At 44.6% G+C, this 25,383-nt stretch overlaps 1 protein-coding gene across 10 annotated transcripts in view; it reads left to right on the top strand.

Moving 5' to 3' along the window:
- Positions 1-940: 940 nt before the first annotated feature.
- Positions 941-25,383, top strand: part of MEF2A (myocyte enhancer factor 2A) — a 139,220-nt gene continuing 114,777 nt past the window's right edge. For 2 of the 10 annotated variants that reach the window (XM_044279429.1, XM_044279419.1), the window contains exon 1: positions 962-1,939. The gene's annotated coding sequence lies outside the window, so the exon portion shown is untranslated. Of the gene's footprint in view, positions 1,940-25,383 lie in introns of all 10 variants that reach the window. The other 8 variants (XM_044279426.1, XM_044279425.1, XM_044279427.1 and 5 more) reach the window with 7 other exon arrangements.

Raw genomic sequence — 25,383 nt, 5'->3', positions numbered from 1 at the left:
AAAATTTTTTAGTTTTTTTTCTGTCGAATTCATATAGAAAAATGTTATAAAATGCATCCCCCCCCCAAAAAAGCTAGAATTTCAGGGTGTTTTTTAAAAGCACAAAAAACCCAAAGAAAAAAGTTTTAGTGCGGCAGCACCCTCAGACCCATGTTCATACCTTCAGTGGTAAATGTATCAGACGCCATTTGGGGAATGAGCGCTTTTTGTGAGCGTTTTTTTTTTTATTGCACTATAAGGCTACATGCACACGAACGTATTTTGTTTCAGTGTCCGTTCCGTTATTTTTGCGGATAGGATGCAGACCCATTCATTTCAATGGGTCCGCAAAAAACGAAGCCCGCACACTGTGTGCTGTAACACATCAGTATGTCCGTTCTGTTACCCCGCAAAAAAATAGTGCATGTCCTATTTTTTTCTAGTTTGCGGACAAGGATAGGCATTATTACAATGGATCCACAAAAAAAGATGCCATATGGAATGTCATACTTTTTTTTTTTTTGCGGATCCGCAATTTGCATGTAGCCTAAGGACTCTTTCACACGACCGTATGGCTTTTTCAGTGTTTTGCGGTCCATTTTACATGGATCCGTTGTTCCGTTTTTTGTTTCTGTTGTGTTTCCGTTTGGCATATACAGTATACAGTGATTACATAGAAAAAATTAGGCTGGGCATAACATTTTCAATAGATGGTTTGGCAAAAATGGAACGGATACGGAAGGCATACAGATGTATTTTTGTATGTGTTCCGTTTTTTTTTGCGGACCCATTGACTTGAATGGAGCCACCAAACGTGATTTGCGGGCAATAATAGGACATGGTCTATCTTTCAACGGAATGGAAAAAACGGAAATACGGAAACGGAATGCATACGGAGTACATTCCGTTTTTGTTTTTTTCTGAACCATTGAAATGAATGCTTCAGTTTATGTACCACATACTGAACCCCAAAAAAAAAACGGCCAGTATGCTGAACGCTAAATACTGTCGTGTGCATGGGCCCTAAATTATGTTTTTGCGTTTTTTCCCACTTTGAGGAAATCTAGAGCCCAGAAAACTCCACTTCCTTGGCACCAGATGTGTTACACTCCCCACAATGTTCCTCACGCAGGAGTAGGACATGAGAATACATGTATCCACGTACTTCTGGCTTTTCCTATATGTCTCTGGCATGGACTGTGCATTGCTGTGGTATCAGGTCCTGTAAATCAGTGACATTTGAGTTGAGACCAGTGATCCTCCGCCCGCTCCACACCCAGAGCACACACCTTGCGTTGCAGCTGATAAAAACATTGCCACAAGCCGTCTCATACATCTCCGCCTCTGCTGCATTTGGATTGGCTAAAACACACGTCAATCACTCTCATCTTCGAAAAGGTCCTTCCTCCCGTCTTCTGTCACCGTATCAGCCAATCGCCTGAGGCTACGGAGTCGAAGACGTCATCGGTTGCTAAGAGAAAACCAACGTGCGAGCTGTCAAGCTAGCGGCCTCATTTCCCTCCCGCCTTTATCCCACGTCACAGATAGCGAGCCGTTACCGACACGGCTGCATTGTTTATCTGTGGCGTTCTAACGAGTGGACGTGCAGTTCTGACTCCACGGAGTGCTCTCCTTCTAGCCTGCCCTGGCTTCTGGGCTGCCGCTGACGTCATCAGCCGGGCCTTTGACGCGGAGTGATCCGCCCTCTTCAGCCCCCCGAGTTCCAAGAGGTGAAGCGGCTGTGGCGGAGTGTCACCTAAAAGAGATGATCTGTTGTGGTGTTTGAGGGTGGGTACAGATTGACGAAAAGAAGTCCGCTGGGTCCTGCTGAGAGAACGGCTCCAGGTGAGGGAAGTGCGGGCTGGGAAGGCGGCGTGTGTGTGTATCCAGCAGCAGGAGGGAGGAATACATTGTAGCACACGGGAGGCTCGGTGACAGTGTACCAACAGGAGCACTTTGGGTGAGTATGCCCAGAGTCGGGGGTCTCTGCTGTGGGGAGGGGCTTTCCACATGTGCTGTCATGTGTTATTATGGCTTAGTGCGGAGAGTGCTCATCAGTCTCCCCTCATTGGTGTCAAGTAATTGTATTCTCCTCTACACCCTGGGACCCCCACCCTAAACTTGCTGGTGCCCACAGTTCTGGGGGTGCCCACACTTTCCTTACTGCCCCCCCTATCTTGTGACCTGGCTGATAATGTCTTCCCTGGGTCCACACCCCCTGTCATCTGGTGAGGTAGATACATAGCACAGTGATTGCTGACAGGTGGGGGGCACTGACACCCCCACTTACATCACAAGGAACGGCACCCAAAACTGTGAAATGCAACTTTGTGGGGGCTTTGTTTGGCGTTCCACTTTACAATGTGCGGCAGGTAGCGAGCACCATGTTGACCGCCATACTTCACATATTATGGGGTGTGACATGTGATGGGGTACCCATGTCATTCTGGGGTACTGTTGCTACATTGTCTCCTATGGTGATATTTTATACTGTATGCATTGGTTGATGTAACCTGTTTATGAAAACTCAAGCTGGCTCCTTAGTATTGTGATTTAGAAAGTCTCCGAGATTTTCTTCAGCCTCCTGGAGTCCACGGTCATGGTCTGCATTCTCCATTATTTTAATGATTGTTCCTTTAAGGAAATTTAGAAGGACCGTCCTGTGCACTTGAGTTGTCCTAGAGATCATATGAGCCTGCTGCTGCCTGGGAAGGTGCTTAGATGTCACCACTCAAGGGTTTTCATCGGGTGTCTTCTGTCTTGCCCTGAAGCTTTTGGCCAGGATGTGTGCATTATGGTCACGAGGACATGTGATGAAGGTTCATTGTCTGTCCAGCCGCTGTCACAGCCATTTAGATATCTGCCATTCTATCCTTTCTTCATTTATTTTATTTTATTTTTTTATGGCCCACATCTGCTGAAAAGTGTCTCCTAAAACTTTCTTCATATGATACATGAATGTCCGAGCCCTGCCGCCCCAACAGAAAGGTGAGGAAACTATATACCAGGGATGCTCAACCTGCGGCCCTCCAGTTGTTGTAAAACTACAACTCCCAGCATGCCTTAATAGCTGTAGGCTGTCCAGGCATACTGGGAGTTGTAGTTCCTGCAACAGCTGGGGGGCCACAGGTTGAGCATCCCTGCTGTATACCGTTACGATCTGCGTTGAAGCTGCGTCTTTCCATATTTCCCAGGAAAAAAAAAAAAATATAGCGTAGCACAAACTTATTTTTATTCACCATGACCGACCCTGAACCTTATTACGTGTCAGTGGGGTCTGCCATTGGTGTCTTTCATGTGACGGATGGCTCTGCTGCTGTTATTATTATTTATTATATATATATAGAAAAAAAATATAATATATATCTATATATATTTTTTTATAAAATCATTTTTATTAATTTGCTCAATTTTGTGCATGTATAAAATTAGTACAAATTCACATGTTTGAACATATATAAACCCAATTTGGGTATAACAGTAGTCAAAGACTGAACATATACAACCCCTATCCTCCCCTCTCTACTGAAAACCAGGAATGTGACTCTGATGTCATCCCTACTTAATGGGCCCTAAGATAGCATCCTGGCAGCACTGTACCCGGGGGCCACTGCCACCACCACGCTTCTAAGGGGAAAGACCTTGGAAATACAGCATGCAATCAGATATACAACCTTTTTTTTATTTTTTTTTCCCCCCCATACATCCGTTCCGATCTGTGGGACAAAGCTTCTATATGACATTGGAGACGTGTGTAAATATAGTCCATAGCTTTCTATAGATGGGGTATTGCATATCCATTATACAGCTGTGCACATGTGGTAACTCCATCCCAGTGTAATCTGATTTCTCCCTCTTATCATGCACTTATGGTCTCCGCTGTGCTTCTGCATGATGCCTCCAGTCAGGTGGCTAATAGCATGTTGGTGGTAGTAGTTGGCTACAGTGGCGCTCATTACTGGCTTTAGGTAGACAGCATAGAGTTAATACATGCTCACATTTGCTCTTGCAGCATCTGTCTGCGCCGCGGCTCGACTCGGTCTCATTAATAATGTGACCGCCAAACAAACTGTTTAATTGGGTGACTGTGCTCCCAGTGCTACCTTGTGTAGTCACCAAGAGGTACATCCAGATGTTCCCTTCTCCTTCACTACTCCACTCGTGTCTTTGGGGAAAATGGCGGGTAAACACATTCGATAAACACATTTAATAGCCGCGTTCAAATTAGAAAGGTTCCTTGCCGAGACTGAACCCTGTGGCGGTAGCGCGGTAGCTATTTCAGCGTGGTTTGGCGGTGAACTTCACATGGTGGAAATGCCCTCTGCTGATTATGATGGGACTGGCCAACCATCTAACCTGCCTGGGATGTGCTGACTCTCCCGCAATGGCAGATATCAAGGAAGGGAAAGAAGGGTCAGGCATGTTGGCTTTCTACATGTCATTGGAGACAGGATGCCACCAGGGGTGTCTAGCAGCTGCTTACTCCCCTTCATCCATTGAGAACACATTAAAACCCTGTGCCCAGCCAAGCATGCATGTGTATGGGGAGTGACCACAGCTGTGCATGGCCTCCTTAGGGCTCTTTCAGACAAGCACGTCCTGTGTGGGAATCATGCTCAGTGGGTGCGCGCGATTCCTTATTATGGACACTGCTGGTTTCCCAGGAGCACAGGGCATTATAATGATTTATAATGCTGTGTGCTCTGCATGACCTTAATTCTACAGAATTATACTGGCAGCTTTGTCAGTATAAGGGCTCATTCAGACGGCCATATGTTTTTTTGCGGACAGTTCAGCCTGTCCGCAAAAAAAACGGAATGCATGCGGAATGTCTTCCATATGCATTCCGTTTTTTTGTGGATCCATAGACTTGAATGGGGCCACGGAGCCGAGTTTTACTGACAAACATAGGACATGCTCTAGCATTTTTTGCGGTGCAAAGGAACAATGGATGCGGAAAGCACACGGTGTGCTGTCCGCATCTTTTACGGTGCCATTGAAATGAATGGGTCCGCACCAGTTCCCGCAAAATTGTGGAATGGGTGCGGGAAAAAAAACATATGGCCGTCTGAATGAGCCCTAATTCTGTAGCAGTAAGGTCATGCAGAGACACACAGCATTATAAATCAGTATCTCCTGGAAACCAGCAGTGTCCGTAACGGAGGATCACGCTCCCACACGGAGCGTGATTCCCGCACAGGACACGTTTATCTGAAAGAGCCCTATGGTTAGGAACAGCCTGCCGGAGAAGGCTGCAGCTAATGTGAAGGTGGCCTTAAAGAGGCCCTCTCCTCTCAACTGCCACCTCTCCTGATGTGTGCGTTTTAGACCTCATGTAATAATACAACTCCATGTTGTACCATTCCTTTATTATTACTTTGAGAAGTTATGAATGAATTGCCAGCAGTTTGCAGTGAAGGTCACGACGGGTGTTACCAGTTGGGAGTGTGACCTCATCCAATCAGTGCTGCCAGTGTCAGACTTTCATCCCACCTGGTTCCATGGGCTGTGCTATACAGTTTTACTAGGAGTTACAGAAAAAAATGTGTGCTAGAGATACGTGTAGTTGCCGGTCGTATAATCTTTTATTGAGGGGGGGGGGGGGAAAGATTATTTTGCTCATACAGAAGTCTGTATTTTTAAATAACTGTTCCCATCAGAGTTTTATGGTACATCTAAAGGATATGTCATGGATGTCTGATAGATTTGGGGGGGGACAGGATGGATGGCTCACTAAGGCTACTTTCACACTCGCGTTAGGTGCGGATCCGTCTGGTATCTGCACAGACGGATCCGCACCTATAATGCAAACGCTTGTATCCGTTCAGAATGGATCCGTTTGCATTATTCTTTTAAAAAAAAGTCTGTCAAAACGGATATCCGTCCTGACTTACATTGAAAGTCAATGGGGAACGGATCTGTTTTCAACTGCACCATATTGTCAGTGAAAATGGATCCGTCCCCATTGACTTACATTGTAAGTCAGGACGGATCCGTTTGGCTCCGCTTCGCCAGGCGGACACCAAAACGCTGCAAGCAGCCTTTTGGTGTCCGCCTCCAGAGCGGAATGGAGGCAGAACGGAGCCAAACTGATTCATTCTGAGCGGATCCTTATCCATTCAGAATGCATTGGGGCTGAACTGATCAGTTTTGAACCGTTTCCTGAATCCTGATCCCTGAAACGGATCTCACAAACGGAATTCAAAACGCCAGTGTGAAAGTAGCCTAACCCTGTTCTGGCAATCGAAACGGCCGCATCCAGGCCCAACAGTCTAAATACAGTCCTCCTCTGATTGTGTCTGAAATGTATAATTAATACAATTTTCCTTATTCCCCTGCTTGTAGTTCCATTGAGATTCTCCCATGTTTGTCTGTGGACTCGCCCTGCACTATACGCAGCTATAAAGTGTACAGGGTTTATTGATGTCGTACACTTGTAACTGCTGTTTGGCTATAAACTATAACACCTAGTAAACTGAAATATGTCCGGATGGCCCCTCCAGCCATGGTAATTCCTAATGACTGCCTCGCAGTGCTGGTAAATGGGTGTAGCTGAACTGAGAAACCAGCTATGACATTGGATAATAGATTTTAGAAATCCAATAAAGAATAGAAGAGGGTGATGATCCGTTATATAGCCCCGACATAGTCTGTAGTGCTGTACACAGAGCCTACCATCGTTTTCTTCAGTTCTCTATTAAATTGCTAAAATGGATTTCATTCTATTGTATATTTTTTTAAAATCTGCTACTGTCACCCCCTCGAACAACGGAAGCCCCCTTTACCTGGCTGGGGCGGCTGCTGTTCAGATTCCAGTTTTTTCTCTCCTAGCTGAATATGTAATGTATTTTTAGGATATGCAACCTTTAAATAACATAAGGATGTGTTCTTAGGTGCTGGATTTACAAGGGGTGTGTGGGAGGCTGTGGTAAATGATGAGCTACTCTAGCCGTATGTTTCTTTCAGGGTCGTGCAGATTTTACATGTAGTTTTTTACTATTTTCTTTTATAGTTCAGAATCAAAATAGATAAGGTTTTTGTCACCAGGTCGAACTTCAATAGTTATCCATAGGATGTAATAGATGTAAACTGAACCAGTCTGTGACCCACACGTCTGCTGCGTGCAGTTCCTGCAGAATATGAAGCGTATCCTACGTCTGCTATCTAGACATGCAGCAGTTTATTTTGGATTGTCATTTATTAGAAAGCCATAGGCAGATTAGAAGAAGTCTGACAGAAGTAAAAATAGTCCCTGCGGTGTGTATATATAGTCTTGCTTGCTTGGCTCACTTTAGCGTGGAGCAGGAGGAACCACTGGGGTGAGTGTTTTTCCACCCTTTATTTGTAGCACCAGTGGCACGTGTGCCTTCAGTAAATAGACGTCTCTTCCAGGGTCCCGCCTCAGATTAGGAGGGCTGGCGCGCATCCTATAGGATTATTTTTTTTCTAAAGTAGATGCTGTTAATAGTTTAACTGTAGCAGATATAGTATCCAATGAATGGGTAAAATATAGCAGCCATACCAAAATAACCCCCAAATAGATGTGCTCACCGTACTATGAGGGGCTATTTCTGGCGGTCATATTGCCTGGATTGCCCTTCAGTCAGCACCAGATGATACAGGATGTTTTTAGCCTTTGCATTGTAATTCGTTTGATAAGAGACTGCGTGTTTAAAGTTCTTTTAAATTGCCTTCCAATAGTCTGCAAATTCTGATAGTCCAGCGCTACCTTTTGGCACAGGGCTGCAAGATGGGAAACGAATCCACCTATGGGACTTTGATTAAAATGCAAATGATAGTCTGTTAGCAATATATTTATAGACTTTGGAGTTTATAAAGTCATATTTATAGACTTTGACTATTTTCTAAGGCCGTATGTTCGGTCCGCATCCATTCCGCATTTTTTGCCAATCGGAGGCAGACCCATTCATTTAATTGAGGCCATAATAGATGCATACCGCACACAGCGTGTTGTCTGCACCTGGGTGTCTGTTCCACGACCCCACATTAAAAATAGAACTTGTTTTATCCTTGTCCGCTTTGTGGACAAGGATAAGACATTTCACAGGAGTGAGAAAAAAAAAAAAAAAAAAATGTCGGCATGCACACAACCAGGATCCATAATTATCAACCACACAACGGATACGATGGAGTGCATGAGGCCTAAGGCCTCTTTCACACTACCGTTTTTTTTTCCATTTTGTGGTCCGTTTTTGTGGTCCGTATACGGAACCATTAATTTCAATGGTTCCGCAAAAAAACGGAATGTGTTCCGTTTGCATTCCGTTTCCGTTCCGTTGAAAAGATAGAACATGTCCTATATTTGGCCGATCCGTCCAGACTTTCAATGTAAGTCAATGGGGACGGATCCGTTTGAAGATGCCCCAATGTGGCTCAATCTTCAAGCGGATCCGTCCCCCATTGACTTTACATTGAAAGTCTGGACGGATCCGTCCCAGGCTATTTTCACACTTAGCTTTTTTTTGCTAATATAATGCAGACGGATCCGTTCTGAACGGAGCCTCCGTCTGCATTATTATGAGCGGATCCGTTCAGAACGGATCCGCCCGAACGCTAGTGTGAAAGTAGCCTAAGACATTTCACAGGAGTAAAAAAAAAAAAAAGATGTCGGCATGCACACAACCAGGATCCATAATTACCAACCACACAACGGATACGATGGCGTGCATGAGGCCTAACTCAGATCATTTGTGACACACAATAGCGTCTTTTAAAGAGAACCTGTCACCATGAACAAGCAGCGCAGTCTGCGGGCAGCAAGGTATAGAGCTGGAGGAGCTGAGCAGATCGATATACAGGTGAAACTCGAAAAATTTGAATATTGTGCAAAAGTTCATTTATTTCAGTAATGCAACTTAAAAGGTGAAACTAATATATGAGATAGACTCATTACATGCAAAGCGAGATATTTCAAGCTTTATTTGTTATAATTTGGATGATTATGGCTTACACCTTCTGAAACCCCAAAGTCACAATCTCAGAAAACTAGAATTCTTTGAAAAGGTTCACTATTCTAGGCTCAAAGTGTCACACTGTAGTCAGCTAATTAATCCATATCCCTGCAAAGGGTTCCTGAGCTTTTAAATTGTCTCTGTCTGGTTCAGGTGGAATCACAATCACGGGAAAGACTGCGGACCTGACAGCTGTGCAGAAAACCATCATTGACACTCTCTATATGGAGGGAAAGCCTCAAAAGAAGTTGGATGTTCCCAAAGTGCTGTATCAAAGCGCATTAATAGAACATTGTGTGGAAGAAAAAGGTGCACAAGCAGCAGGGATGACCGCAGCCTGGAGAGGATTGTCAGGAAACGGCCATTCAAAAGTGTTGGGGACTTTCACCAGGAGTGGACTGAGGCTGGAGTTGGTGCATCAAGAGCCACCACACACAGACGGATCCTGGACATGGGCTTCAAATGTCGTATTCCTCTTGTCAAGCCTCTCCTGAACAACAAACATGTCAGAAGCGTCTTGACTAGGCTAAAGAAAAAAATACTGGTCTGTTGCTCAGTGGTCCAAAGTCCTCTATTCTAATTAGAGCATCTTTTGCATCTCATTTGGAAACCAAGGACCCAGAGTCTGGAGGAAGAATGGAGAGGCACACAATGCAAGATGCTTGAAGTCCTGTGTGACGTTTCCACAGTCTGTGTTGATTTGGGGAGCCATGTCATCTGCTGGTTTTGGTCCACTGTGATTCCTTAAGTCCAGAGTCAACGCAGCCGCCTACCGGGAGACTTTGGAGCACTTCATGCTTCCTTCCATAGAGGAGCTTTACGCTGGGTTCAGACCTGAGCGTTCTGAAAGGAGCGCTCTGTATGCGCGATTGTACCGGCGTTTGCAATTGCGCATGCAGAGACCAGTGAACGCCCGTTCCCGAAAGTCTATGTACGGGAACGCGCGACAAGACGCCCCAAAGAAGCTCATGTACTTCTTGGGGCGTCGGGCGTTTTACAGCGCGATTGTACGCGCTGTAAAATGCCCAGGTGAGAACCATTCCCATAGGGAATCATTCGTTTCTCCTTTTTGAGCGTCTTACAGCGCGTAGGAACGTGCTGTAAAACGCTCAGGTGTGAACCCAGCCTTATGGAGATGGCGACTTCGTTTTCCAGCAGGATTTGGCACCTGGCCACACTGCCAAAAGTCAGCAAATTCTCCTGACCTGAACCCCTTAGAGAATCTATGGGGCACTGCCAAGAGAAAGATGAGACTTGAGAGCAAACAATGCAGAAGAGCTGAAGGCTACTATTGAAGCATCCTGGTCTTCCATAACACCTCAGCAGTGCCGTAGGCTGATGGCATCCATGCCACACCGCATTGAGGGGCCCAAACCAAGTACTGAGTATATATGCATGGTTATACTTTCAGAGGTCCTACATTTTTCTATTTAACATTTTTTATTTATTGATTTCTTGTAATATTCTAATTTTCTGAGATTTGTGACTTTGGGGTTTTTATAAGCTGTAAGCCATAATCCTCCACATTATAACACATAAAGGCTTGGAATATCTCGCTTTGCATGTAATGAGTCTATCTCATATGTTTGTTTCACCTTTTAAGTTGCATTACTGAAATAAATGAACTTGCACAATATTCTAATTTTTTTAGTTTAACCTGTAAAGTTCTGTTGGAAAAGTCAGTAAAACTTGTCATTTATTAGTTGAAACCTCTGCTCCAGTGGACTTTGCTAAGACTGGTGTTTGTAATGCCCCATATTCTCTGTTCAGTGATGGAGATGAAAAACTGCAATATCATTTTTACCAGTATATGCTATAGCTAAGCTGCGCTCATTCACACTGGTTAGAGCTGACACATTATTGTATGCGTCAGAGGCATAAGGGTTATAGGGCCGCATGTTACAGGCATGTATATATTGCTCTTTATTAAGATAGAGACAGTAAGCAAGAGGATCCTACCCACGTGTATCCTGTACCCTCTGTATCATTTAGTTGTGCTATTGGGTAAAAGAAACCCTAGGCGTCAGTAGTTGTTGTCTATGGTCAGGGGTTAGTTGATCAAGACCCTACGCATGGTGTGCAGACCACTAATGGCGGCTGTGGTTTTTGAATTGAAGCTTGGCCAGCGATCAGCTAAACGCTGCAAAGAGAATGTGTTCATGTATTCAAATGAACGATAGACCATGTAATAAATATGTTATCCTGCCAGGTCCACGATGGCTCTCCAGCCTGACTTATAGAGAATGTGATCATGGGAGCCCATCCCAACTTATACAGATACCCTAATAATGCAAGTACAGTATATAAAGGGGTTGATCTGGTCAGACAACCCCTTTAGTGCCAGATTGAAGACATTTTTTTCTATGTTTTACTTACGTTTTCTTTAGTTTTCTGCAGCCTTTTTTCCTGTCTTTTAAATGTTAACTATAATTGTTCTATAAGAGTATAATTTATAGGTGGAGGGTATTTATTTTGCAAGTTAACTTCCAGTTGCACCCCACAGTATAATGTATGGGTTATACAGTACAGCGGTGTATAGTGGCTTGTTACAGTCTGTTCTTTGCTGAGCCGTCACACTGTTTCTAACGTCTATCAGGACTAATACATCTATAGACCCCCATTTCTGTTCTTAGACGTACATATCTGATGAGTGTGTATAGATGGATACAGAAAACCTGCAGCACCCCTCAGGAATAATGTGCAGTCGATCTATTGCTGTGGTTTTACAGTGATTGTACCCATTTTATTTATTTTTTACACGGACTGATATTGCAGGCAGTTATTGGAAATCACATTTCCGATAATTGCGCGTTTGAGGGCTGCATTTTCATGCAGCAATCACCTCCGCTGTATGGGGACAAGCGATCGATTGTCCTCATAGAAAATAATTGTTCTTGGGCAGCAGAACCCTGTTTAGACGGCACGATCCGGTGCACAGAAACAATGATTTTTAGGTGCCAGCTGAAAGACACAATCACCCAATGAATAAGCGTTTGCGTGTTCATTGGGTGATCACTGGCACCTTTTACATAGGCCAGTTATCAGGAACCAGAGTTTTTACAAATACTCTTCCCTGATTTTGTGTAAAAGGACCTTAATGCTGCGTTCACATGGCCGGTCTGTCACTGTGAACGGAGTCAGATTGATCTATGCTGCTGTGAGTTCCTGCCCAACCATGGATCTGTTCTCCTGTACTGATGCTGTGAGCACAGGACCATAGACCTGCTGTTGGGCTGGAACTCACAGTATTGTAGATCATTATGATGCAGTGAGTTCCTCTCATTTGAGCTGTGGTCGATCTGGGGATATCTGGCCGTCACACAGACCGCACACAACCATGTGCGTGCAACCTAAGCAGTAGCTCTAGAAAAATAATTGTTCCTAGCTAGCACCATTTCTGTGGAAAATGGCAAAGGTTTCATTTCCGTGCTCTGCCTATTCCTGCATTGCTTCCAATGACTTGAACAACCAAGGTTTGCACCATCAAGGGAGGACTTGACCACCATGCAAATCAAGCAGATGCTTGGAGCCGCCATCTGGCCACAAGCAGCTGGCTTAAAGATAAACCGGGGGTGGACATGGCTCCTATGTGGCCGGTTTCCCCAACACAGGGGCCTAGTGTGATGGTTGCTCTTTCCGGTTGTAGAGCAGTAGCAAAAGTGCCCAGGCTACACTGCTAAGCTGAGATTGGGATCTTAGACCCCCACAGTAAAAATGCATTCCCCCAGCAAAACTTTAAAAAAAAAATCAGGTTTCCTATAATCTGACCTTGTAATAAATTCCGACAGTTCGCTTTGGATCTTTTACTGTGGGGACTGCTGGGGACGGATGACCATGGTTAAGGTCAAGAAGAGTGAAGTGCGTTACTGCTCCAGTGGTCAAGGGGCATCAGTGTGACTATACAGTGCTCTTGGTGCCATGAGGGGGAGAACTGGCAGCTGTGTGTGGAGTATAACTGTCGCCTACCTCATAACTCCAGCACTTACTGCATTTTTCATAGGAATACAGTATGTGGGCCTCTGCACCTGCACAAGGGGGCACGTTACCGATGCACGCTTGCATGTGGTTTGAACTTGAAGTTGTTAATTCCTGTTTCGTTTGCTCTTATCTCTTACCAGAATACATGTACTGATCCCCTTTACAGTCTTTCCAGTAAAATGGCACCAGTTCCTGTTGGTCTTTTCAGCAAAACATATACTTGTTCTAGTTTTATGGGTAGTACTGAAATTCCCCAGTGTGCTGCTATAGGTATGTAATATTTTACAGAGTCCCGTTCTTTGTGCCTGCGTCTGTGAATTGCTGTGTAAAATCTGCGAAGACATGTTTGATATTTGTAACAGATTTTTAGGATCCCCTCCCCACACAGTCTTGCTACATTCCCATTTGGATGCTGGTCCGTTACATAGAACCTATTGCATTGATTGGTTATGTATTTAAAACGGGCCATTCCCACTACTCTAAGGGCCCGTTCAGAGGGCTGTATGCTGTCCGTAAAAATGCAGACCTATTCACTTCTATCATTCTATGGGGCATTTTTCTTACTTTCTGCGGCCCCGCAAAACAAATAAAACAGGACATCAGGGTGTGACTGCAAAAATGCGGAATGCAATCTGTTTTTTTGCGGTAATGTTGAACTGTCTGCAAAAAAAAAAAAAAAACAGATCCACAGTTCTGCAGACAGCATGCGGCCGTCTGAATGAGCCCTAATGCAGAAATGTTGCCCTTCATTCTGTGACCATGGCAGATGATCATTAGAAAAACATTGCAGTGACATCACAATGGATCAGACATCACCACAGTATGTCAAAAGTGCCACAGCAGCTGGACATGAGCGATCTTTTAGTGGCCTTCAGAAAAGTGGGTTTCTGTTATGATGGAAATAAAATTGAGTGAAAATACAGCATCATTAGTAATGCAGTAGGAAGAAAAAGTATCAATGGAGTTCAAAAGGACACTCTCATTTTAGTTCACTGGCGCTGCGGCTGGGCACTGATGGCTAGGAGGGGGAGTGGGGGAACTGGGGGCGAGCTGGTGGCATTGGTGGGGGAAGTTGATGGCACTGGGAGGGGGAGGAGCTGGTGGCACTGGAAGGGGAAATTATGGCACTGGAGAGGGAGACAGATGGCAGGGGAGCTGCTGAGTTTTATAGAAAACATTCTTTTAATTAGCATTTATTTATTTATTAGAGTACTCGATTAATGATTGGATTAATTGGTAGAATACATGATTATTTTAGTAATCAATAGCTGCAGCCCTAACTTGGACGCTGGCATATACAGTACACAAAACCTAGGGCTCAGACACACAGGGTGCGAAAGGAAACTTGACTGTGTGGCCGTACCCGTGTGGTCCATCATTAACACCGCAGATGACTGTTTAATGGGAGCAGGTCACATAATAGACGCCAGTGTCCCAGTCATATATTACCTTTTAGAACTGCATATACTACATAAGGATCCCTGCCAATTGAAATTTGGGGCAGTTTCTTCTTGTGAGGCCTGCATCCTCTTGTTTTATGACTGCCCTCTACAGTTGGCTAATGTACAGAGCCTTCATGGTATCTGCACACAGCAGTGTAGTTTACACAGATTTTCTGCATACATTTTTGTGCAGTTTTCGCACCCAAATATGCAGGTGTTTGTAGATTTTAGCGCAGATTTACCCTAGATCTCACCCTTTATATTGCAAAAGGTGAAATCTGCACCGAAAATTTGCGCAGTTCACTGCATAAAACTCTCTGCTTGTAATACGCACTGTGTGTATAACCTTAGGGCTCATGCGCGCAAACGTATTTATTTTTTATTTATTTTTTTTGTCCACGTCTGATCCGCATTTTTTGAGCATCAGATGTGGACATATTGACTTCAGTGTGGCCACAAAAGATGCGGACAGCACACGTGCGTCTATCTCGTGGCACACACAACAATCTCTAACGTCTTAGGCTAGGTCTACACGACGACATTTGTCGCGCAACATTTTGTTGCACCAATGTCGCGCGTCAATTTTTATAATGGCAGTCTATGGTGTCGCACTGCAACATGCGACATGCTGCGACTGCGATGCAACAGTCGCAGAAAATCCATTCGAGATGGATTTTTCTGGGACTGTTGCATCGCAGCATGTCGCATGTTGCAGTGCAACACCATAGACTGCCATTATAAAAATTGTCGCGCAACAAATGTCGTCGTGTAGACCTAGCCTTACTCTTGTCCGCATTGCGGACAGGGATAGGACTGGTCTATTAGGTGTCGGAGGTTTCACTCCGGAAGTCGTTGAACGCACGTGAGCAGTATCCATGTTTTTTGGATCTACAATTTGCAGACCGCTACGGTCGTGTGCATGAGCCCTTACTGTGAGAAGACTGAAGGTAATTGGAGGCACCCTGTGACTGATAGAGGCCACTGAGGTGCTGGCATTGTTCTAGGCCTAAGTGGTGAATATGTAATGAAAGCCTTAGGGCTCATGCACACGAACGTATTTTCTTTCCGTGTCCGTTCAGTTTTATTCTGCGGACCGTATGAGGAACTATTCACTTCAATGGGTCCCCCCCCAAAAATGGAAGGTACTCTGTGTGCATTCCGTTTCTGTATATCCGTATTTCCGTTCCGCAAAAAAATAGAACATGTCCTATTATTGTCTACATTACGGACTAGGATAGTACTGTTCTATTAAGGTCTAGCTGTTTCGTTCCGTAAAATACAGAATGCACACGGATGTCATCCGTATTTTTTGTGGACTACACAATACGTACAGTCGTGTTCACGAGCCCTTAGACAGATATTCAGTTTGATAACGCACAGATCTTTATTTGGTAGGTCTGTAAACTATTAATTCTCCTTTGCAAATGACTTGAACTAAATCTGATGCTCGACACGGGCTAAGGACAGGCGGTGGAGGGGATTTGGCCCCCATGTAACGCTTTCTTGTGTGGGTTAAGTCCTAGGAAATGTTCATAGAACTAATTCGGCAGAAAATGGCTATTGCAGAACCACACTGGGGTAATGTTCACATTGAAGCAGAAATGTTTGGAGCTGATTATCAAACAGAATCAGATGTTGAAATACAGTCCAATTTTTTGGGGGTATTCCAGGGGTCAGTAACCTCCGGTACGCCAGCTCTACTACAACTACTAGCATGATCCGTTTATTTGCATGTGTTTTCTTCAAGAATAGCTGAGCAAGTGTGCATGCTGGAAGTTGTAGTTTCACTGCAGCTGGAGTGCCGAAGGTTGCTGATCTCTGGTGTATTCCTTTTTTCAGATGTTTAAATACAAAATGCATACCATATAGCAAGTAGATTTTGGACAAATCCGCTCCCAAAAAAGCTTCAGTATTTGAGAGCAGCGACGTAAAAATAGTTGCCCATGTGAACTATAGTTTATATTTTCCATTGAAAACGATGGCGAGCTATTCAAGGATTTTTGAAGCGTTTTACAACTTTCCCCAAAATGACTTGCGATGTTGCACGACCAAAGTCGCCATGTTATCTAAAGGAGACTATACATTTAAAGAGCACCTGCCACTTTTTAATTGTATCTTAATTATGTGTAGTGTCTTAATATTATTATTTTCAGTAGTTACAGCGAATGTACAGTAGCTTCTGCAATTTTGACTATATTAAGGGTACGGCCACACAGTGAGGTTTCTGGATGCAGTTCTGGAAACTAAAATCAGACGTGAATCATAAAAGTGGAGATAAGACTTCACCTCTTGTTAGAATTCACTTTCAGTTTTGGCTTCCAAAACTGCATCCAGGAACCCGATCGTGCGGCCGTACTCATGCACATGGCCATATATATGTATTATGTGGTTTGCAAACCACGGATCCAAAAAATATGCATACTGGCACATTTACCTAATAGAACTGCCTATTATTGTCCACAAAACGGACAAGATTAGGACATTTTCTATAGGCACACGGATGACCTCCACATGCTGTCACGATTATTTGCAGCCTCATAGAAATGACTGGGTCCGCGTGTGTTTTATTTTGAGGCTCTGTTCTCACTTGCAACATTTTTCTGTCTCCAATGAAAGATTTTGTAGTGTACTACGTACAATGGGGGGCGGGCGAAGTATATCATTGTATGTGTGACTAAGGTTCGCTTTTAGACTGGAGCTTCTTTGTGCACCTTCCCCAAAGTTATGAAAATGGCGCACATTATTAATAAATTTGGCGCAGGTGCCATGTGTTTGTGCATATTTCAGTAAAAGTACGCCTGGGGGATGCTTTAAAGCGGAGTTGCAACTTTTTAAAAAGCCGTACTTTATAAATGTGACCCCAGTGATCTACTGACTACATTTTCACTCCATATCTGTAGGTGGTGCTGGAAGACGCAGTGCTCAAAAAGTCGCAAAATTGTTTGACAAATACCCCCACCCCCAAAAGTCGTAAAGTCCCTGTTTGTGACTTTTTGAAGCCAGAATTCTTTATATCCAGCACACATGACAGTAGTTTCCATCAGGTAAAGTAACTGTGAACTCTAAGGCCTCTTTCACACGGGCGTCATGTGTGAGGGCCGGATAGGGCGCAGGTGCGTCGTGGGAAAATGCAAGCTTTTTTTTCCCATGCGAGTGCAAAGCGTTTTAATGCGTTTTGAACACGCGTGAGAAAAATCGGCATGTTTGGTACCCAGACCCGAACCCGGACTTCTTCACAGAAGTTCGGGTTTGGGTTAGGTGTTCTGTAGATTTTATTATTTTCCCTTATAACATGGTTATAAGGGAAAAATAATAGCATTCTTAATACAGAATGCTTAGTAAAATGTCCATTGAGGGGTTAAAAAATAATAAACAAATTGAACTCACCCCATCCACTTGGTCGGGTAGCGGATCTCCTCTTATTTCTTCAGGACCTGGCTAAAGGACCCTTTGATGACGTCACTGCGCTCATCACATGATCCATCACCATGGTGATGGACCATGTGATGAGCGCAGTGACTTCAAAGGTCCTTTAGCCAGGTCCTGAAGAAATAAGAGGAGATCCGCTACCCGACCAAGTGGATGGGGTGAGTTAAATTTGTTTATTATTTTTTAACCCCTCAATGGACATTTTACTAAGCATTCTGTATTAAGAATGCTATTATTTTCCCTTATAACCATGTTATAAGGGAAAATAATAGCGATCAGGTCCCCATCCTGGTCGTCTCCTAGCAACCATGCATGAAAATTGCACCGCATCCGCACTTCTATGGGACCTGCGTTGCGTAAAAAAAGGCACAATATGCTGCGATTTTTCACTCAACGCACAAGTGATGTGTGAAAGTCACCGCTCATGTGCATAGCTCCATAGAAATTAATGGGTCCGGATTCAGTGCGGGTGCAATGCGTTCACCTCACGCATTGTACCCAAGCGGAAAACTCGCCCATGTGAAAAGGGCCTAAGGCTGGGGTTCTGCAGTTTATGACGCCAGGGATAGATCACAAACAGAGGACACATAAAAGGGAAAAACCGAGTCTATTTTTGAAATCCACTCCTGGCTTTGGCCTCCAAAAACGTATTAATGAACCTGAGCTTGTAAAGCCAGGGCTCCACAGCATCCGGTAAAATGGTGGGAATAAAGTGGCTTTATGACTACTTGCGGATGGGACGGCATTGCTAAGGAGTCCCAGCCTGATACACATGGTGTTTGTGATGAATGCCATTCTTTCCAGTATTTAATCTGGTGTAATTGCATTAGTAAATCTCCCTAATAGCAGTGTGCACAGGGCCTATAATGTCAAAGAATGCGTTCAGATAGCTTCTTATGAAACTGCCGATTTTCTTCTTGCCGCTTGTGTTCTGCGGCTGTCTGGTGTGTGAAAACGCAACTCGTAAAATTGAAAAACAAATGTCCTGGGACCAAGCGAGATAAGCATCTTCTGGGAGGAAACTAGGGCTATGAGGCTGCTTTCTCACATAACAATTATGTTTTGGAAGCGGATGCTACTTGAAAATATTCATTATGTTTGGACTGCAAAATGTAGACTTTCAGAAACCAGGAAGAGGTGTATGGAAACCAATTACATAGTTTAATAAAATGCATGGAAAACTGATGGACTTCTCGAAAGGGCTGAGGTTCCTGGGCTAAAAACCATGATAAGATTATATGTAATAGGTGCTCATTTATGATGACATTCATGAGGATAGCGGCTCACCGATTCCCCTGCCCCTTCCAAGGCTGCCCGTTACTGCCAGTCTCCACTTCCTGCAACAGCGATTGAGTCCTGAGACAGGGGCAGTGATTGGCTGCAGCAGTCACATGTCAGGAAGTGGGGCGTGGCGGGGCACAGGAGCAGAAGAGTATCGGAGAGGTACGTTTTTTTGTCTTTAACCTTGTGTTCAGCTGTTTTAAAGGATTTTTTTTTTTTCCTGGACAACTCTTTTAATATACATGGTATAATGAAGACTCCAAAAAATAGTCTTCTTTCATGTTGTACAAAGAATTACATTTCCATACTCCACGTGTTGCTTTTAGGAGTTGGACAAGAAGAAGAAGCGATATGTCAGGCAGCTTCAGGATATCACATTGTAGGACAAGACATTAGAGGTTTGTGTGAGACCTTGTGTAGATGAGATTTACCAGGTATCTGCTTATGATCGTGCCATGGACCAAGTGGTCCTGTGTACTACACAGTACGCCAGAAAAATAAAATGGAGACGCCTTCACCTGACATCCAAAGGAGCCACTCTCTGGTACAGACAAGGGGCGGTTTAGGACATGTAGTACCGCACTGTACTATAAAGAGATGCTAGTAGACAGCCAGTACAGGGGTTTTACCAGAGAAAGGGCCATGTCGATTGGTTGGATCTGAGGCTTTGTAAGTTGAGTCTGCTTTAAACTTATGACGGCCCAGGAAAGGCCATTGTAGGTTGAAAATATTGTATTCTGAGGCCATTATGTCTTGAGGGACCACTGTATATAATATATATATTTTTTTTTTTTTATCATGCTGAAACTACATACCTGCATTATTTTTTGTATGACTATCATCTTGGATAACATGGCATCTCTGACGTTTTCGGTCTCCATTTACAGTTGGAGTAACTGCTCTGCAGTATATACTGCTGCTCTAAAGGGTGCAGAGATCACATGTACATTTATATTTTAGTTGAATTATAACTGGTAAATGTGTCTTCAAAAAAATAAATTGTCGCCCCTCTTATTATTGACAGACTGTGCGCCTGCTGTATGTTCTAGCAAGTATAGATCCAAAATGGTGTAATGCAGCAGTGTAGCGTGTGTGGGTGGTAGTGACCCGGCACTACAGTTCCTGCCCCGCTCTGATCGGTAGGAGTACCACCGGCTGTAAAAATGACCCTCGCTGTTTTAAGGCTAGGTATAAAATGTCTGTTTTCAGTTTCTGTTACTGTTTACCACATCTGTACATTATACTGTACATACTAAGCAGCTTTTCTCCACTGGCTTCTCCTAAACCATTTAACCGTTTTTAGGCCTCAAACCGCAGATCCCAGCCGTGTGCACCCCGTGGTTTCCCATTCTTCGTGCATCTTTTGCGGCCCCGTAGAATTTAATGTGTTGCATCTGATGCAGAAAATGCAGATCAAATGTGCACTTAATATTTACACTAGGATTGCACTGGGTATTAATCTTTCGATACCCAATTAATACTTTTTCACCCAGATACCGGGATTTTTTTTTTTTTTTTTTTTCTATACTAGGTTGCACTACTGCGCAGCTTAGTCTCTTTACTTATTAGAGAACATGGCGTGTGCCACGCTCAGCATGTGCCATGTTCTCATCGGCCGCTGAGTGGAAAAGAAGTGAGGGAAGGAGTCCCTCCCTCCCCACTGTGACGCAGCCGCCACCAATGAAAACGCTAAGGGGGGGGGGGGGGCAGAGGGACTCTGAAGCCGCCAGCCACTACTCCGCCAATGAAAATGCTGGTAATTACAGTGTTAGAGAAGGGAGGGAATACACTTACAGGGATGGTCCGCTTCAGTTGCGCCTTCATCACGAGCGAGTGAGCGTGATGAACAGTAGAGCTGTTCACGCCCAACTTGAGTTCCTCAGTCCCAGTTTCAGCCCCACAGTGTGCAGCAGCAGTATAGCGGATATCCCAGTCCGTACACAAATGATTAGCCTGCCTGAAAAGAAAGGCAGGCAAAAAGATACGTACCAGGCAGCCAGCAACATTGGGGTTAATGTGACTCATTAACCCCAATCTTGCCACTGCCATGTTATAAACATAATGGTGGTCACTTATTTTTAATGTGAGGCTGGGCACACGCTTTTCTCAATCTGGAGTGGACCCCATGTGCCTCACATTAATAGTAAGCGACCCCCCAAGTACCTCCTCAAATAATGGGCAACATGGGGTTAATGCGAGTTACAGAATACAGATGGGGTCACTTACTATTAATGTGATGCACATGTAGGTCCAAATTCTTAAAACTATGTGCCGCTAACATTGATAGCAAGTAACTGTTCATGTACCTCATGCATTAACCCCATGTTGCCCACTATGCACAGAGATGAATACTTGATAAGGTTATTATGAGGCACATGGGGGTTTTATCACTTGGAACGGTTGAACCTGTGCCTTACGTTAACCCCATCATGTACCACCTTGCGTACACCACAACACTTAGGGCTCATGCACACAGATGTATTTTTTTTATTTTTTTCCTCATTTTTTGCTGGTTCAATGCGGGGCTGCAAAAGACGAGGACAGTGCTCTGTCCATTTCTTTCATGTGGTATCGAGTATTGCTATAGGCCCCTTGCAGAAGAGCGTAAGCGGATTAGGTCCGGATGCGTTCAGTAAAAAAAAAAAAAAAGTACGATTTCACATGCAAGTTCATTCAGTTTTGTCTCCGATCGCGTTCAGTTTTTATCACGTGGGTACAATGCGTTTTTATGCATTTTGCATGCGCATGATAAAAAAACTGAATGTTTACAAACAACATCTCTTAGCAACCATCAGTGAAAATCACATCCGCACTTGCTTGCGGATGCGATTTTCACGCAGCCCCATTTACTTCTATGGCGCCAGCTTTGCGTGAAAATCACAGACTATAGATGCTGCGATTTTTCACACAACGCACAAGTGATGGGTAAAAACCAGCGCTCATATACACAGACCCATTGAAATGAATGGGTCCGGATTCCGTGCGGGCGCAATGCATTTCCATCACACATTGCACCCGCGCGGAATACTCTCTCGTTTGAAAGGGGCCTACTTTATTTATGGTATCGAAATTGAATCAAACTATTTTTTTATTGTGACAATTAGGGTTGTTTCGGGTATCGAATTTTCGATACCCATTCGATACTTTTGTCTGGTATCAACTTCGATACCAGGATTTGACATTTTTCGATACTAGGATGCGCTACTGCGCAGCCTAGTATCACAGAGCATGGAGCGTGCTGATATCAGCACGCGCCATGTTCCCTCAGCAGCACAGGGGAGAAGGAGTCACTCTCTCCCTCCACCCTGTGCCGCCTCTGCCACCAATGAGGAGAGAGAGGGGCGGAGGAGGGGAGGGCACACTGCGCCACCAATGAAAGTTAACGTTTAATACAAATACAGGAGGCTGGGTGCAGAATCACATAGCCGTCGCCCAGCCTCTATGAAAGAAAGCTGCTATCAGTGGAGTGCTTTCTGGGGTTCCGTTCCGTGCCTCTGCACTGCAAAAAGATAGAGCATGTTCTATCTTTTTGTGGAACAGAGGGATCGCGGACCCATTCAAGTGAATGAGTCTGCGATCCCCATGCGCCTGCCCCACGGAAGATGCCCGTGCATTGCGGACGGCAATTTGCGGTTCACAGCGCGGGCACGGGACACCAACGGCCCTAAGGCAAAGATTGTCAAAAGACTAAGCTTTTGGACTCTGTTTTACTTGCTATCCATCCATTATTTTTTTTTTTTTTGCGAGGATGCAGTAGCAGAAAATACCGGATTTTGCGAGGATGCAGTAGCAGAAAATACCGGATCCTGCAAAAAAGACTAACACGGAAAGCAGGTCAAACAGGGCCTATAATCGTTTGGACACCATTTGCCTCATTGAGGGGGTTTTCTAGGGTTTCCTATTGATGTCCTACCCTTAGATAAAGGCATGGATTGCACATCCACCAGGCTCACTGTATATAATGCATAGGCTCACTCACTGCGGACTTGAGTTGGTTCTTACACTGATTTGGCAAGCAACCACAAACGCCACAACAACACAGCAACTGCAGGTAGTGAGACCCAGCAGCCCAACAGCACCCTTGCTGCCAGGCTAAGCTCCTTGGCACTGGGCCACAAGAGCCCACAAACACAGCACCAGAGCAGCAATGGCTGCCATGTACCACTGCACGATATGAACACATCTCTTTTAGGCCTCATGCACACGACAGTTGTTTTTTGCGTCCGTTTGGAGGATATGTTTTTTCCCCACAGATCCCTTGTAATAAATGCCTATCCTTGTTCGCAAATGTGAAAAAAGTAGGACATGCACTATTTATTTTTTTGCTGAAGGGAAACACTGACAACGGACGCGGAACACAAACGGATGAACGATCAGCATTTATTGCTGACCCATTGAAATGAATAGGTGCTGTTAAAATGCCCGAAAAAAAAACGCAAAAGCGTCATCATACTGTGCTTTTAAAATAAAAGCCTCCTAATGACCAAAAATGCCAGTATAAAAAAATAAATATTTCCCCTAGACCTTCCTCTAAGGGTACTTTCACACCAACGTTTATGTTTTCTGGTATTGAGATCTGTCATAGGTGCTCAATACTGGAAAAAAACGCTTCAGTTTTGTCCCCATTCGTTGTCAATGGGGGCAAAACTGAACTGAATAGAACGGAGTGCACCAAAAAGCATTCCGCTTCATTTAGTTGCGTTCCCAGTCCGGAGAGCAAACCGCAACATGTTATATTTTCCTTTATGTCCTGGGATGCGGAGCAAGACTGATCTGGCATGACCCCTAATGTAAGTCAATGGCGACGGATCCGTTTTCTCTGACACAATAGAAAACGGATCCGTCCCCCATTGACTTTCAATGGAGTTAATGACGGATCCGTCTTGGCAATGTTATAGATAATGCAACCGGATCCACTCCTAACTGATGCAGGTGGTTGTATTATCAGTAAGGCTACTTTCACACTTGCGTTCGGGGCTCCGCTTGTGAGTTCTGTTTGAAGGCTCTCACAAGCGGCCCCGAACGCATCCGTCCAGCCCTAATGCATTCTGAGTGGATGCGGATCTGCTCAGAATGCATCAGTCTGGCACCGTTTGTCCTCCGCTCAGCAGGCGGACACCCGAACGCTGCTTGCAGCGTTCGGATGTCCGCCTGGCCGTGCGGAGGCAAACTGATCCGTCCAGACTTACAATGTAAGTCAATGGGGACGGATCAGTTTGAAGATGACACAGTATGGCTCAATTTTCAAACGGATCCGTTTCCCCATTGACTTTCAATGTAAAGTCAAAACGGATCCGTTTGCCCTATCGTTTGTTCATGGTAATGCAAACGGATCTGTTCTGAACGGATCTAAGCGTTTGCATTATAGGTGCGGATCCGCACCTAAACGCAGGTGTGAAAGTAGCCACCAGTGGAAAAAACACAAACTACAAAAATTGAGAAAAATGTCAGGGAAAAAAACTGTGTGAAAGCAGCCTATAAAGAACCCAGAAGGCCGGTGCTCACTGTTGCTTCTCAGAAATAGGCAGCAGAAAGAAGTTAGAGAGTGATCTTCTCTTGCCACAGTACTTTCCATTATAGACTGTGGGAGATATGGAAACTGTCCTTAGAGCCCCCGTTCTGATTGCCGCCCCTTCTCTCTGTCCCAAGGTTTGTGGATCCTACAAAACACTGTGCCTATGGTTAGCACACAGGGTGGAGACCACTCTTACTGTCTGCGGTAGCTGGTTTAGTCATGTTCATAAAGGAACAAGACAGGCTCCATTCTGGCCACGTATGGAAGCTTGTTTATGGCTTTACGGATTTACTTTTAACGAAAAATCCAGAGGTAGATTCCAATTTCATTTTTACTGCTTTAGGCATCATGCACACGGCCGTTCCGACATTGGAGACTGCAATTGCGGTCCCCAATGCACAGACAGCATTGAATTACGTCATATTTATTTGCGGTGCGGAACAACGGAAAGAAACGCCACGGAAGCACTCCGTAGTGCTTCCGGTGTTCAGTTCCGTGACTCCGTACCGCATCTCCGGGATTGCGGACCCATTCAAGTGAATGGGTCCACATCCGTGATGCTGGGTGCACGTGGCCGTGGATTGCCGACCCGCCGTTTGCGGGCCACAATATGGCCACGGCCGCCCAACAGCCGTGTGCATGAGGCCTTAATGGTAGGCTGTCGGATTAATTAGGCCCCATTCACACAACCATATCTTTGCTTCGTATCTGATCCGCATATTTTGCAGATTGGATACGGACCCATTTATTCACGTGGGGCCACACAAATATGTTGATAGCACACCGT

Source organism: Bufo gargarizans, chromosome 2 (genome assembly GCF_014858855.1).
Source record: "Bufo gargarizans isolate SCDJY-AF-19 chromosome 2, ASM1485885v1, whole genome shotgun sequence".
NCBI lineage: Eukaryota > Metazoa > Chordata > Amphibia > Anura > Bufonidae > Bufo > Bufo gargarizans.
Note: the sequence above shows the minus strand (reverse complement) of the source record. Positions and strands in the feature narration are given on the sequence as shown.